The sequence below is a fragment of the Lagopus muta genome, chromosome Z, assembly GCF_023343835.1.
Source record: "Lagopus muta isolate bLagMut1 chromosome Z, bLagMut1 primary, whole genome shotgun sequence".
NCBI lineage: Eukaryota > Metazoa > Chordata > Aves > Galliformes > Phasianidae > Lagopus > Lagopus muta.
This window is the reverse complement of record NC_064472.1, coordinates 59,871,649-59,888,388: the sequence shown is the minus strand read 5'-3', so window position 1 is coordinate 59,888,388 and position 16,740 is coordinate 59,871,649. Positions and strand designations below refer to the sequence as shown.

The following is a 16,740-nucleotide window of genomic DNA, read 5'->3' as shown; positions in this document are numbered from 1 at the left end:
TACAGAGCATGAAACTGAAGTAGAAATTTTGAAGTGACTTGAACAAGAACTGCAAAATTGAAAATTTCAGGCTTGCCAGCCCTAGAAATTTTATGGTGTAGGTTTTTTCTCTTAAACTGATTTCCTAGTTGTTGGCTGCCATGTGAGTTTATGCAGAAATATACATATATGACTCCTTATTATACAGTGTTTGCTTTACAGGTCATACATTTATACACATGGTTAGATAATTTACTGGTTACTTTAGTGATGCTCTAAGAGCATTCAAAACAGGTGACAGCTGCTTATGAATGGTATTTAATAAATTTCAATCCGTGGCCTCTTGAGATTATAAAAAAGCAGTTCACAGTTTTATACAGATCACTGCAAAATTACCCGATAGAATTTTAAAACAAATAATCCAAAGCAAGACAATCAATAGTAGCAGGTTGTCCTCAAGAGGCACCTGGATTCATGAGCAATAGATAATAGAACAGCCATGGCTATGCTTCTGCTGTTAGAAAAATTGGCTGCGTTCACATCTGTTTACTTGGGGAGGAAAGCAAAAGACTCATCCTGAGTTGTATTTTGCACAGCAAAATTACAATTTTTGCCCTATTTTTGCCCTCTGCTCTTGAAAAAGAAAAATAAAATTACACAGATACATCTGCTGGCTCTAGGATATTGAGTTCATTAAAAATAAACAATTTGTTTATGATGATATGATTATAAATTAGTGATATACTCACAGTGCATAGTCAGCACTATGAAATTCTCCTCACGATCTCTAGAGGAAAAGTGAGCACGGGGTTCTTTGCTCTTTTCATAGACAAAAAATATAATTAAACCTGATTTCTCTTGTAATGTCAATGATCTCTTTGTCTAAAACAGATACTTTAGAGCGTGTTTATTATACACACGCATTGTAAGGGCCTTTAAAACCAGTATCATTGGTCACAAAGACACGATATTTCAATCGGGAAGTCACTGAACCACAACCTGTTGAAGCTGTGGGCATACAGAGGAAGCTATGTAAACATCTACTTATTATATGCCTGTACATAACTCCTGTCACTGATGGAGTGTAGGTGATGGACTGAATGTACCTTTGCTAACAGTCAGGGTAGCCTCCTGTATTCAGATTCTCACGTTGGCATGACATATCTTAATATCATGCTATACAGTTTCATTCTTCTCTAGGAGTTCAACTTTGCAGAGCACTGACACAGGGCTAATTTAAAATCTCCTTCAGGCACTTCAACATTTTTCAAAAAAACACAACAACTTCTCAGCTGTCTGGTGTACCTGGTCTTCAGTTTTCAATCTAGCAATTCAATATATGGCTCAATCTCAGCATGGCTGTTATGCTGCCCTGTCTTACTGCTTACGTACACTCCTGCTAAAATTACAGCACCACCACTGGGGATGAATGAATACAAGATAAGAACTGCAGTTTGCCAATTTCAAAGGAAATGGCATAGGAATTTAATTAGATCCACTGTGTACGCCTCATCGGTTCTTAGAGAGGTTTTCAGTTTAGTCAAAGCAGATGTGGATGGTAGTCCCAGAATTAGGATTATTTTGCAAAGAGCCAGATATTAGAGTCTCAAATGGCAGACCAAGGAACTGGGTAGGTCAGGAATTGACTGCATTATTTTTCCGTTCTTCCATTGGACAGTGTGTATTAAAATTGAGAAGAATGCTCATACAAGGCTATCAGACTGCACTGAATATTTTAGTTTCTATTGGATAATTCCAATATATTGAAGAAATTCTATAAGTCATCCAGTCATAACCTGAACATCCTGAGCATTCACAGGGTCCAAAGCAAGACCTGAACGTTTTGAGCATCCAAAGCAACACTTTGTTCTTTCCAATTTGAATGAATATAAGGTTAAAGAAACTGGAGGTGCCAGCCTCTTTGGCAGCTGAGACATTCCTGCTGTACAGGTTTCACTGCACAACATCCAGCCAGTGTTGTCTGTGAACCTCCTGGAAGACTGGTGGAATTAGGAATCACAGCCTTCTGCTTCTATCCATAGAGCAACACAACATTACTGTCAGTGACTCTTAATTCCTTCTTAGGACTAAAAGATAATGTTGCAATACAATAATTGCTTTCATAAGTTTGTTTAGCTTGGAGAAGAGAAGGCTCCAAGGAGACCTCATTGTGGCCTTCCAGCACTTGAAGGGAGTGTATAAACAGGAGGGGGAATGGTTGTTCATGAGGGTGGATAGTGATAGGACAAGGGGGAGTGGTTTTAAACTGAGACAGGGGAGGTTCAGTTTAGACATTAGGAGAAAGTTTTTCATGCAGAGGACACTGACGCACTGGAACAGGTTGCCCAAGGAGGCTGTGGATGCCCCATCCCTGGAGGCATTCAAGACCAGGCTGGATGTGGCTCTGGGCAGCCTGGTCTGGTGCTTGGTGACTCTGCACATAGCAGGGGGGTTGAAACTAGATGATCATTGTGGTCCTTTTCAACCCAGGCCATACTGTGATTCACATTAATTCACAGCTCTCTGCAGATCTATGCAAAGAAATTTGGGTGAGTTCACGAACAGATGCTTGCCAAGCATGAATTTTATAGAAAAATAAGCATAATTCTATTTTTTAATCTTTTTGTTTGTTTTACAGATGGCCACTGTTGATGCAGATCAAAAGCTTCCTCTGAAACTCATGTAATGCAGCAGGCCAGTTCACAACACCACATTGCAGTGAAAGTTTACATGGCGAGACTTCATCCACATGATACATGTCTTGTATCCCTATCCTGCTCCTAACAGGTCACCCTTTGATCTATTCATTATTCTATTCCACGTTGAAGGGTTTCAGCTTTCCTATACAGAAGCTGATGAAACAAGGGGTTTTATTGTCTCAGCCTGTTTGATTTCCAGACTTTCATAAAGAGGATCAAGGAAGCAGACCAGATGCTCAATAGGGTATGATGGCTTCAGTATCTCTTTGGTTCCAATATAACTCTCTTCTGGGGGTGGGTATTCAAGCTCTATTAGTGGCTGTTCACTTCGTAGCTTTTACTATATTGCATTCTGATTTTCTCCGTGATCATGGAGTGCTGCAAGATACACTTTCTCCAGGGCAACTGTGTCATATGTGTGTCACATGTTTAATGTTAGTGCTAGAGAAGAAAGCATGGGCAGAAATTTATACTATTCAGATCCTAGCTTCAGTTGCAATGCTCTGTGGTAGAGAACCTTTTTCTGTTACAATTTATTTTTTAAGTAAAGGGAATATACCTCCTTGTCTCCAAATCATTCAGTATCTCTTATCTCCTGGAGAGACAAAACTATAGTTAGAATTAGTAGGAAGGTTACTTTTTCTTTCACCTTTGGAAAATGTAAAATGAGATAGAGAAAATTTCCTGTCAAAATCCAGAAAAATAGATTTTTTCTTTCTTTCTATAACTTGCCAGTTAAAATGCAGTTGCTTGCTTCTTCTCTCTCTCACTGAGTTCAAATAAGTCGTTGAAGTTGTTGTAGTATAATCTGCCAGGTGGCTGTGCCACACAGCCATTTGCTTACTCCTTCCCTTCCCAGTGGGATGTGGGAGAGGATAAAAAATAACAATAACAACAAAATCAAACTAGAGAGTTGAGATATAGCTATTTACTAAGATAGAGAAAAGGAAAGCAATAACAGTTATGACAATATACATGTAGGTATATATACACATCAATCTATGTAGCAAATGATGCACAAACAATTGCTCATCACTCACCAACTGATGCCCAGCTAGTGGAAGTGGGTCCAGCAGCGGAAGAGAAAAAGTTGAACACTCATTCCTTTCAAAACTCCTTTTTCATGATGTTATATGGTATGGAATACACCGTTGGCCAGTTTAAGACAACTTTCCTAATTCTTTTCACTCCCAGCTCCTTTGGCCTTTCACTGAGAATGGCCTTGACTCTGTACAGTGCTGCTTAGCAGCAACTATAAATATCAATGTGTTATCAACATCATTTTTCTCCTAGAACCAAAGCATAGCATCATACCAGACACTTTGAAGAAAACAATTCCATTCCAGCTGAAATTAAGACACAAGTTTAGAAAACTTCAGAGGTTTCTGCCCAAAGGTTTGTGGCCTGAACAATTTACAAAGAAGCTGATCTATTTAAAAATGAGTTTTCTGCTAATTCTATTTACATATGTAGATCTGAGATTTAGTGAGCTAATATTTAATTAGAAATAAATAAGCAAATAAAAACTATAGTATTCCCCAAATTATTTTGTTCTTTCCTTAGAAGACAGAGCTTCATTTATTCAAGAATTATCTCAAAATAATCACTTTTTCTATGCAATCACATAATGAAACTTTTCATCAAAAGCAGCTACATTTGCTTTTTTTGACAGAGTAAGACTTGAAGTTTGTATCACATCTTTATTCTGTCAACCTCCTGAACTGAGTGCATCAACAAAAGAGTTTTTTGAATGTTTCTTTTTCTGGTGTTCACTAATCTAATATATAGAGTTGGAAATCAGTTAGGGCAAGACACCGAACTTATGAAAAATTGATCTGCCAAATCTCTATAGAGTAGAAGAAATATCAGGAAAATTTAGTCTGTTGAAAGCAATTTACTCAACTAAGAGAATTTGAAAATTGTGAATGAACAGGATCAATAGTAATAGGCAGGAATGCAAACAAAAAAAAATTTGTTTATATAAGTACAATTTATCCAGTGGTAGATTTTCTAAAGTGAAATGAAGTATCTTGAATCTTAGCAAAAGGATTACAGCATTTCTCAAGATGTGGGCACACTTACTTCTCAGGCACACAGCTTTTTCCCAAACTGTGAAGGCTCTGATTTTTTCCCTCACATGTAGGGCTTGATTCAGAACAAGTCCCTGCCAAAGGAAACTTCACTAGCTTCAGACTGACAGGATACTAAAATTATTAGGATATTAAAAAACAGAGCCCTATTGTTTAAGAAGCTCACTGTATTTTGAGGTTGGATCCATGCATTCACACTGGACAGAGGGTATTTTGAGCTTATAAGAGAATTAAGAGAAGTTTAAAGCAACCTAGGTTTGGGCTATCAGCAAATTACACCCCTTGCTAACATGGCAAATCATAGAATCACCAAAGCTGGAAAAAACCTCCAAGATCATCCAGTCTAACCATCCACCTATCACAAATATTTCCCAATAAACCTTATCCCTCAGTACAGCATCTGAAATTTTCTTGAACACCTCTGGGGATAATGACTCAACCACTTCCTTGGGCAGCCCATTGCAGTCTTGACCACTCTTTAAGAGAAGAAATACCCAAATACCCAACCTGACCCCACTTGGGCACAACTTGAGACCATTCCATCTTGTCCTATCTCTAGTTACATGGGAGAAGACACCAACTCCCACTTCACCACAACCTCCTTTCAGCAAGTTGTAGAGAGCGATAAGGTCTGCCCTGAGCCTCTGTTTCTCCAAAATCATGAAATGCCATTATGGTTTGTCTCATTTACTTGACAGATGATGTACCTGTCTCACAGTGCAGTGCTTGGTAAGGTTGCACTTTGTTCCACTATTCAAGAAGATTTTGCTCGTGAAGGGTATCACTATGCCATCTTCTCCCTTTATGATGTTATGTAAGGCGCCCATGAGTCTTACACTCTGGGTTTTGATAGAGAAATGTGAACATGTGGAAAGTCTCTTCCTCAGCATTTGTTTCACTGCCATATGCAAAAGGCAGACGCAGCTGTGGCCTGTCCATGCCAGCTTGCCATCAACTGGATTAATGTGGCTTCTGTATTCACTCATCTCTTTGCTCCTGCAGTAGATCTTTTCCTGCAACTGTTAGAGATGTTCTTCAAACTTCTGTTTCCTTTGTTAGGTTTCTTCTGGGGAGCTTAGTAGGATCACGTTTTTTCATTAATCATAAAACTGAATAAATATCAATTTCTTGATGGTAGTGGAAATAGGAAAATAAAAAAAGATAAATAATTGAATTAAAACAAAATGGGAGATTTTCATTTTTTTCTGGTGAAAAAAAGGAAAAAAATGAAATTTTTATTTTGGGGCTTTTATCACGTGTTGTTTGTTATAATGCTAACTAGTTTCATATACAGTAATTCTCTTTGATCTCATTCGAATTAAAAAAAAAAAATCCAAATTGAAAATATCAGTCACAATTGAACTTTCCCAAAAGAATAGTTCTAGTTTGGGAAAACAATGGTATTTTTTTGAAATTCTAATTCTAATTCTAATTCTAATTATTATTATTATTATTATTTACAGGGAAACATACATTATTTTGAGACACTTTTTTTTTATTATTTGTCAGTATTTTTCTTTAAATTGTCTATTATTATTTATGCATTATAATTTCCCATTGATATTGAAGACAATGTTGAACTGGATCAAAGGAAAGAATTAACATAGTCTTGTAATATGTTTCCTCCCTCCCTTCCTATAAATGGCTGAAACCCACAATTAAATGTAAAGCTTTTGTGAAGTAAGAGCTTATTTTAGTTGCTGATGAGGCAAAAAGTTCATCAGGATGGCAGGACGAACATGATGTCAGCAGCAGTTCTTGACAGAGTTGCAGAACAGCATTGCTATTTCTGGGTTTTCATTCAGAAGCATGAATGATTGATTGCATTCTACATTGCTTTCCATTTTCATAAATTATTGTAAAATTATATATTAAAAGAGTGAGATCTTTAAATGCAGAGGAAAGGGGAAAATGCAGTCTGTTTGGAGATTTAGATTCAGATAATATTTCCAGATCTGAATTTTCTTGTCCCACTGTTGTCTGTGTGTTTTTGTGAGTGACCTGTGTTCACCTCGTTTGTTGCATCAGTCATCTCTGCACAGATCAATGCAGCTGTTTGTCTCATTATTACCTTGATGAGATTAATTATCTCTGATTATGTTCGTCTGCTAACATGCACATTCTGCTAGTATTGTATAACAGAGGAAGTTAGAATTTTTACCCTCTGAAAAACACCTTGCATTCTGTTGAAAGATATATTCATTTTTTAAAGAGGTCTTACGTGAAGAAAAGAAATGGTGTTTTTTTGTTTTTTTTTTCTTCTCTGTTGAATATTTGGGGTGGAAAATATTTAAAAAATACAATTTAGTGTTGTAAACTTCCTTATAAATGCCAAAAAGCTGATAGAAATATGACATTTCTGATGTCTGAAGATCTTTCTTAAAAGTCTATTGTTTGTACTGCCCTGATAATGCAAGCATTATGAGATAAAGAGCTCCGGATTGGGTCATAAAGGCAATCTGAAGGACCCTGCTTTGTTCAAGAAGGAATGTGGACATTCTCAACCTGGAGACCTCCACAAAGGAGGGCCTGAGTTTGACTTCCCAGTAATACCTAGCACCAAGAAAGTACACTGTTGATGACATCTTTCACTCCTTCCATCAGATGGGATGAAAAGCACTCTTTAGCTGGCTGTTTCTATCTACATGAGACTCTATTTCCACCTCCCATCTGCCTTCTTGATATACTTCTGCAAATGTTCCCACTGTTCTTTTATGGCACTGGGTCACTTTTGCAGAATTTGCTTGACTGTGTTAAGCTCAGCTTTTGTGCTATTGTCCTCAGCATTGCCTCTTAAGGCCACATAAGACAAAATGTAGTTTTAGCTTTGCTTTACTTAGGTGACTGAAATACAGAGTAAAATTTCCTCCTTCAGGAAGAGGAACAATGCCTGGAGAAACCATGCTGGAAAATGTGTTGGAGCTGCCTTACAGTGAGATCTATCCCAGTCTCAACAAATCCCAAAGGATTTGTAAATTTCCCAGCTAGGAATTACTTTATAGTTTTCTTCTTCTTGTTTAAGGATAGGTAAGAAAGCTACTCCCTTCATTGTTTCTTTCCCCAGACAAGCTTCATATGTTTTCATTTTCCATTCATGAGGACAGTACACTGTACAGTGAGTTAATGCTTTGGCTTTCCATCTTCAACGCATTTTGTCTTATGAATATAAATGCACAGAACACAGCCAGAGAATCCATTCCTGCCAGATTTTCACAAGTGTGGCATGGAGTCTCTTTCACATCACTGAAGAAAAAGCATAGCTAATGGTGGTGACTATGTTGAAAAATGAGTGTTCTGTACCTGAGAACATGATCTACCAAACAGTGTTACTATGCTTTCTGTAGCTGTTGTAGTTTCCATGGAAATAAATAGGAGGCATTACTTTCAGAACAACCTTAACATGGATACAGTAATTCAGACTGGAACTCAAGTCAGAACACCACACTGGGACATCATGACTACAGCTCACTGGGAATAGTGCCATCTGATGAATCACCAAAAAGTCTGCCAGCAGACATCCTTGCAGTCTTGAACTCAGTTCTGCTGATACATCTGCATAACCTTGACAAGCATTATGGAGAGCATAGATTTCTCCGTTTCTGACTCACAAAGGTAATAACAAGAAATCAAACTAATTCTGGTCATAATCTACCCTGAATTGCAGCTCCCACCAGCTTGCTGAAGGTCGTCACTTTTATCCTTGGAGCCGTGTTTTCCCTCTTGTGTCAGCACAGCATGCTGAAACAGCCGGGGCATTCTTGGGTGTTCACTGACTGCTTTCTGACCATATATTTTATTGACAGTGTTAACTAAAAGCATTTTAAAGGAGCTTCCCAGAAGGATAAAGAAGTTATTAGTGACTGAACCATGAAGACTTCAGAATCAAGGTCACAACTGCACAGAAGCATGGAGTGAAGTACATACACTCTGAGAACTGTAAACATGGATATTTAAGCATTTGCAGCACCTACAACTTTTGCTGCTGCTCTGTGAAATACAGCTTCGTTTGCTGGTGAATCAGTCTTATAAAAATGGTAATTGTGAAGTGCAGTTGCTAGCTGTATCAGGAGAAAAGGGATTTTACGTGTAATGGAGATTCTTTTAATGATAAATTATCTAGCTCCTGGCTACCATGTATGAGCTCTATTAATTGGCAATAAATTGTTCATCATTAAATCTAGTTCACTCTTCTTAATTAGGCCAAGGGTTTTTATTTTTTTATTTTTTTCCCCTTTAATTCTTCCCTTTAACACAGAAAGACATTTGAAATCCCAATGATCCTAACAAACAGCTGCACCAGACAGAGAGTCTGTAGAGTCACTTAAGGGCTGATGTTACACAACTGAGGTCTGGAAGGATCTACAAACCTACGCATTATAGAAACTGGATTTTGAAACACAGTTAATAGAAGTGCCACGTGGTAGACACAGTGAAATGCTGAGGACTCACCTATAATTTAACTAAAAAACCATAACCAACCAATAAAGGTTAGGCAGTTCTAGGTGAGTACCACATCAGGATGAAATATGAGGTTTTTCAGAGAAATACAGTGACTTTCTATGAAGTTAATCATTCACCTGTCTGAAATCTACTGTATGGACCACTCCTAGGAGTGAATTAGATTTCCCCCTAATTTTCCTTTTACCATAATAGTTGACTTGCATTCATCAATGCATCACAGAAAATGACAGACTAGTTGTAGCCTAGTCCAACAGAACTCCCTGGTATTTCACCAGCACAACTTGCTGTAGTGCTTCTAAACAGGGAAATAAATAAAACGTGGTATAGAAAAAGGCAGTTAATCTGTGGAAGTACCAATTCTCCGACACTGGAAACCAGTATTTCCACTCTACTCTTTACTGTCCATCTCCAATTGTGGGGCAACCGCGCACACATTTGATGTATGCATTATCATTCACTTTGCATTGCTAACCAGCTCTCTGGATACCATTTAAGGTTCAGACTTAATCAGTCAGCAATTTTCATACTTCCCCAGCAAGATGTGAATCTTTTCTTCAGGGCAGACACGGAGCCGGACTTGAGCGACAGCAATTGCGACTGCAGGGAATCCCAGTTGTCAGAGCTGGAGTTGAGTCAAATTCATGTGACTTTTCCCATGGGATATAGTTAGCAAATTTCCCTGACAGAGGCTGGAGGCAAGAAGAGATCAGATGTGTTAGAGCTAAAATGTGTTTGTGTGCATTGAAAGATAGCTTCACTCTATCTGCTGAGCAATTAGGAGCAGTTTAGACAATTGTACTCCTGCGTTGTGCACCTCCTATGAGTGCCCTTTTCTGCAATTTAGCCTACTCCAGCACACTTCACATCAGTGGGAATTTCAGGGCATTGATCATGTGCATTTCACAATGAGCAATGGAGAGGAAAAACAAAAAAAAAGACCATAGATATTAAATACTATTAAAAATTATTAAAAATATCAGCTCCACAGTAACAAACTTCTGGGATGGAACACATGCTTATTTTGATCTGAATAGCTCTTAAAATTTGCTAGAAGTTACTTCAAAATCCTGAATTTTAACTATTTGCTTTGGTATCAACATGTTACGTCAATTTACATAATCATGCATAAATCATAAGAAAAAATATAATTTCTATTTTTTCCCAATTTGGAGGGGCATAAAAAACTGATGTACGAATTTGGGGTGACTGAAAAGAAAGTAATTTTTCCATCAAGTTTCTCATAATTAACTATTGTTTGGAAAACAAGATTCTGGTTCAGTTTTGTCTGGACCACTAAATATTGATAGAAGATCATCTTTCAGACATCTTGAAAGTCTTTTGAGTTATATTTACTATGCCAGTTTCAGCACATTCATGCTCTTTGAACATTAGAGAGGTTTATTCTTGTTTTTCACCTTCTTCAGTCTCCGCAGAGTTCTTTCTTCCAACAAAGCATGTATCAAACCTTGCTTTTAAGTGGTCAATTTAAACCAGATAGCAGCAGAAGGCACAGTACTCCTCCTTCTTCCTCTGTGCAAGCCAGGTGCCCTCCAGCTCTTATTGTTTCCCAGCAATGTTTTGTCTCTGTGGGTTACAGCATTACAGCAGACTTAATAATCAATAGATAGCTTTCTCACTTCAAAAATATTCTCAACCATGTCAGATTGGTTAAGTTTAATGGAATATTAAGAGTACTGGAGAAGTGCCTAAGAATCAGAGGACTGGTTTAGATTTTAAGTCACCCTTGAAGGATGGATGTGGATTCATTCCTTTCTCTTGCTCAGCTTATATGATATTTAACTTGCTAGTTTCTCACCACTATCAAACACTGTTATCAGTAGATTTATTACTTCCCATCTTTCTCCAGGGTTTTGATAAGTGTAATCCCATGCATGTTGAAAATAAAGGACGTGCTTTTCCCACACCTACAGTAGCCAAGAAAACAAAAAAGCTTACACTTAATATCAGAAATTGGAGTCATCCTCAAACTTTTTCATAATAGCAGATGCAGCTGAACGCTTGATTAAAGGAAGCTATCGAGAGTTCAGTGTAAAACTTTTGCCATCTCTAGATCAAAACATTTTGTTTTGGTATATTTTTGGATTTTGATCTTTCAGTGCAGTAAGCAACTTTTAGTTCCATCCATGCCAATAAACCTTAGGGCATTCAGGTTTACTCAGGATGTACTCAGCATCTATCAGATTATTTTCTTGAATTGTAACATAATTGTATTTGTTTCTCTTCTGTTTCCTTTCTTACTGCAACAATGATTTGCTCTTCCAAAATATTTGTTATAGAGCTTATAAATAATTTAAATTTCTATTTTCCAAGGATAACATCATGAGAGAAGGATATAGTTTCAGATTTCCTCTTCATAAAATATGTTCCCAGTCTTTCATCTTTTAATTTAAATGTATCTAAGTGAGTCTCAGGTCCTTTATGAATAATTAGTGCACAATATTAACTGTTAAAGAAATCATAGTGAAACTATGCCTTGCTGTAATTAAATTCTGCCACATTAAATAGGTTCTTACATTTTTTCCCCATCACACAAAGCAGTTTTAAAAAGAAACAAAAAGAAGGAGGCTGTGAAACAGTGCAGCCCCTCCCTCTCCTTTTCTCTGGTCTGGAGACCTAGATCTTGCACAAGGAAGCAGCAGCTCTGGACCAACAAATTGTCTGCTGTTCAATTTTCCTAATTCTCAGTCTGTCTAGACTCTTCCTATGAACAGTAGAATCATTTCAACCCATTGGAATGAAGGAAATAGAAAAACAGAATACTGAACCTAAAAAACAGTGTACATCTAGAAGTTTTTGTGGGTTCATCTGGAAAACCTAAGATAAAAATCTGAGATATTCTCACTGCTGTGGCTGCTCTTTGCTGGATGATACTTATTCTAGGCTCATGCTTTCCAGCAAAGCTGGGTAGACCACACCTTGCTGCCCTCACCAGAACATGTCTTGTGAGCTGTCATCTCTGAATGACAGTATGCAATGTGAATGGGACTCCAGATTTGTCTAGGACTGACGAATGTCTGCTCCAGACCAGAAATGGAAGATAGAGTTCTGAAATATTTACAGACATCTTTCAGATCTGCTCCATCCCTTCTGCTTATGGGAAATACTTGGTATAGAAATGGAGACTTGCACAACAAAATCCTGTTTGTGCAACAAAGCAGGAGAAGCTGACAGAACCTGGGCTTGAGATTGAGGTGGTGGGAATGTGGCTTGGTCCTCTGTGGAGTCAGTTACTTGAAAAAAGACGACTTGAAAATATAAAATAATGAAAATATTTTTTCTAGGTTTTGTGAAAAAATAAGGCACCTAGTCTTGGAAGGGTGGGAAAAACAGAAAAATCACGTGAAATTTAATCCCTGTCTGTGGAACTTATTTTTCACTTCAGCTTTGTCTAGCCCCTTGTAGTGTAGTGTGTTCCCCCTGAAGTAATGCAGCAAGCCTGGAAACTATTGACAGGTCTGAATTATAGAGCTGTGAACACCAGAGAGCAACAGCTTGTTGCCTCTTGCCTATCTGCAGAAAATGGGAAGAAAGGAAATGCAAGAGAAAAAGAAAAAGATGATGGACCTGCAGAGTACCTGGGGGCACTCCCTCCCCTCTCCAACTCTTCGCCTCCGCTATATGAACTGTGAAAAGACCTAGAGCTATTATAGAGAAGAAAGAGGAACTGGTACCAGATGGGACCTCTTGTCTCCATCTATCTCCAGCCCAAACAATCTGCTACAGAATTTAGAAGAGAAGGATGGAGAATCTAATAGTGTCTCAGAGTTGAAAAGATGGCTCTGGCTCGAGCACTGCCAGCCTGTTCTGGAGGAGGATTATTACTATTCTCTGTGCCAAAGGATATGGCTATTTTTCTCTCTCACTCGCTCTTTGCAACAAACATTTGGCTACTATTAGCCAGCTGGCAACTATAAATGAAACATCACGTACCACTTAGTACTGAGAGTGCCATCCACGGTTTGCCAGCAGTGCACATCACTGCGCTTGCTGTGCACCCATGCCAGTGCTGCTGAGCATGCATGAGAGCTGCAGGGATTCTGCTCAGGAGGGAGGCAGGAGATCTACAGCAGGACCTATAAGCCATCTTGCAGGAGAGTCAGTCCAAGACGTGGGTCGTGAGAGGTGGTGGACTGGATATATGCTCTGAGAAATTCATCCCACATTGCTTGTTTATAGCATTCTGCCTCTCTGGGAGCTTTGCAGAAGAAAAGGCAGAAAATACTGAAAATGCATATGGAATGGAACATTTATACCTGACAAGGAGCACACCAGCAGAAAATCAGGAGGCATATTTCACTTGCAAGTCTGTGATGCTGAGCTGGCCTGCTTCTGCTCTCCTGCTCACTCTCCCTGCTTCCTTTTTTCTTCTTTGTATATTTTTTACTGATATTTTATATATGTTTATTTCATCTTTTCTGCTGGATAGCCCCCCTCCCTTCCCCTTTTTTTTCTTCTTTTTGCATCAACTCTTCCTTATTAATTCCAAAATCATTTTTTAAGCACTGAGAATGAGACATTTGTTTAATTGGCAGGCAGTATCCCAACGACCTATATTTAGTTGTACAGTAGCCTGGAAAGCTGAGTACTTCAATACTTCTAATTGTCTCCTATCAGAGTTAACATTCAAGACTTGAATATTTGCTCTTGGAACAAACAATGCCATGTGGTATCATAAAATTGTTCCAAAGATTTTGCAGCAAAACTAAGTAGCTATTTACTTTAAATATGCCAATTAAGCATTACTAATGTACAGTACATTTCTAGGCTAAGGATGATTGATAGTAGCATGCAGTGAAATGTTCTAAAACTGCAGTTGGAAAACGTAAATGTATGAAATGAAAAAAATCCTCACCGACTGGCAGCACTATTTACATGTTTCAAAACAACACTTACAAATTGTTCTTTTATTGTTCTTTAAAGCTCTCTGCATTTCTGCTCTGTGCTTTTAACTGATCAACTTTTAATTGTAGCCAGTGCAATCTTACTGAGTGTTCTTTAAGGTTACCTTATTATTTAGTACCTGGTTCAAAGAGATGTTATTCGAGTTACCTTTAGTTAATAGAAAAACTCACTGATTTAGGTACAAACTGATGGAGAAAAAGGGCTTGACAGAAAACAAGAATTCCATTCTCCAAAAAATGTCGAGGTTTACAGGTGCCTTATTTTTTCTTTTGTTAGAGAACAAAGGAAATAATTTCAATGGGAGAGAAAGAGAATGAAGTCTCTTCACAGCTCTACAACAGCCCAAAAACCACAAGAAGCCACCATAAGAACATTTTGTCAGTCTATGTATTTTTATATATATTTATATGAGGTTCAAAACTGACAGATTTGTGTTGTTTTGATTAATTCTAGGTAAAGTGGAGAAAATTATCTTCAGCATCGTGACTGCTTAAGCAATAAAAGCTACTGAAATGATATTCTGTGGTCATGTTAGAACAGCATTACAATCATTTCAGGCTTTGAGGCTGTCTTCTAACTTAATGCAGAGTTTATAATTATGAGCGAAGTCCGTGTCTCTTATTTACTTTCCTTTAACCTAACAGGAATCTAACGTGCATTGTTTACAAAGAAGCACATTTATTCTCCTTCAAGAAGGAATGCTCTGTAAACATGCAGATTTTTTTTTGTTAAATTGCAATTGTAAAGAGATATGACAAGTACAATTTTACTTTTTTAGTCAGGAAAGGGTCATAAATATACTGACCGTTTGCAGTGTAGTTTTATCCTAGAAGGAAGTAATAATCAATTGCCTACCTCTTGCCATATTAGGTAGGTGACTGAAAATATTAATTATTGTAATTTTCTTTACTGCTACCGGGACCTGATCTTATATATCTCCTTGAATCCCCCCAATTTTGAAGACTCTTGAGGTTGGATGGAAATTGAGGGGTGCATTTCTGCAGATTTTAATAAGCTTTGGATCATGTTGCAAAAAATACAAAAATAACAGGCAGTGAAACTCCTATCAGCAAAGAATTCACTTAGCTGGGTGCCCATTTTGCCTGATGTATTTATACTGAGTAATTTGACAGCAGTGGAATATGTGCAGTTGAGCCATACACTGTCATTTCATACTAACAACAGTCACTGGCTTTGTGAGACAGTGTTAATAAGCACATTTCAGTTTCAAAGGCATCACCTGTATTATTCTTTTGGATTCCAACAGGTATAGCAAATATAGACACTTGTTTGTGATGGAAAGCTCTTGACTCAATCAATTGTTAATGCAAAAGTAACTTTTTTGTAGAAAGGTCTTTCAAACCTTCTTTTAAGAATGAAAGTAGACTAGCCACGTTTCCAGAAAAAAAAATGTTTTGAACTCAGTGGATAGCTTTCAAGACTCATTTCTGTCTTTTTATATTTAAGATTTTCTTTGTTGTTTTTCAAAAATATATTAAAAACTTTTCTTATCTTCTCTGATACTATGGTCTGTAGTATTTGCCATCTTTCATGACAGTGAGCAAACCAAAGTTGCTCTAGTATGTTCTCTCTGGATTTTCTTCCCCAAGATTATTTAAAGTCCTGGGAAGGAAAGATTTTTCTAGCTGAAGGTGTCATGGTCAAGAAATGTGACCTTTATAAAAACTGGTCTTCCCTTCAAACTGATCCATTACAAGCAGCAGCAGACAAGTATTGTCAAACACTTTTCCAGCCAGGATTATCTTAAGAAGTACTAGCAAAGTTTAAGCTTCAGAGAACATTGGGCAGTTTAATGTTTTTTAAAGAAATTGTAATTTCAGGAATAACGTTAGACATTCTTCCAGCTGAGGATGCAAAAGCTAATGTAAGAGATACGAACCTTTTTGTCTGAAATATCTGTGGTTCATTGCTGCTATCAACCCAGCACAAATGACACAAAGAGATTCCTCTCTGCTTAATTTCCTTCTTCTCTACCATGTCAGATTATGCATCACTTTATTAAAAATACGTTGTTGTTATAAGACCTTGAGTTAACAATCTCTTCTGATCTAAGGGCACAGAAACAGGAACTGAGATAGTGAGTTGATTTTGAGGTGAATGTGTGCTGGAGGATGAGGACTCTCACAAACCCACCACTAAGTACTTTCTACCCAGCCTTTCTTGAAGAGGTTTGTTTGTGTGGCTGGCTCAGTGACTGTTCTCCAAATCTGATATGTATAATGATCCAATTAAAGCAGACAAACAAACAAGCAAGATATTCTCAAAACAGAGGAAAACAAACAAAGCCAAGAAAGAAACTTCTTTCTTGTGTTGTCTTTGAAAACCTATTAGTTTGTGTCAATATGAATTACTCAATCATCTCTACTGAAGGAGCAAGTATTAGCCAGTATTTTAACTAATGTTAACTAAGTCAATTAACTAATATTATGTAACCAGTACTTTCTTAGAGCATAACCATGGCTGGAAATATTTATGGAGAAAATATTTAGCCTCTGAGACCAGCCTTGCTTTCAAAGACATCACACTTTAGAAAAAAATCCTTTTTTTTTTTTCATTTCTTTTATCTT

The 16,740-nt window shown here is 37.5% G+C and overlaps 1 long non-coding RNA gene across 1 annotated transcript in view; it reads left to right on the top strand.

Moving 5' to 3' along the window:
* The window catches only part of LOC125687302 (uncharacterized), a 53,401-nt gene extending 44,544 nt beyond the window's left edge, over positions 1 to 8,857 (top strand). Inside the window, exon 3 of the long non-coding RNA XR_007374048.1 lies at positions 2,618 to 8,857. This is a non-coding gene — a long non-coding RNA (uncharacterized LOC125687302). The remainder of the gene's footprint in view (positions 1 to 2,617) is intronic.
* The last annotated feature ends 7,883 nt before the right edge of the window (positions 8,858 to 16,740 follow it).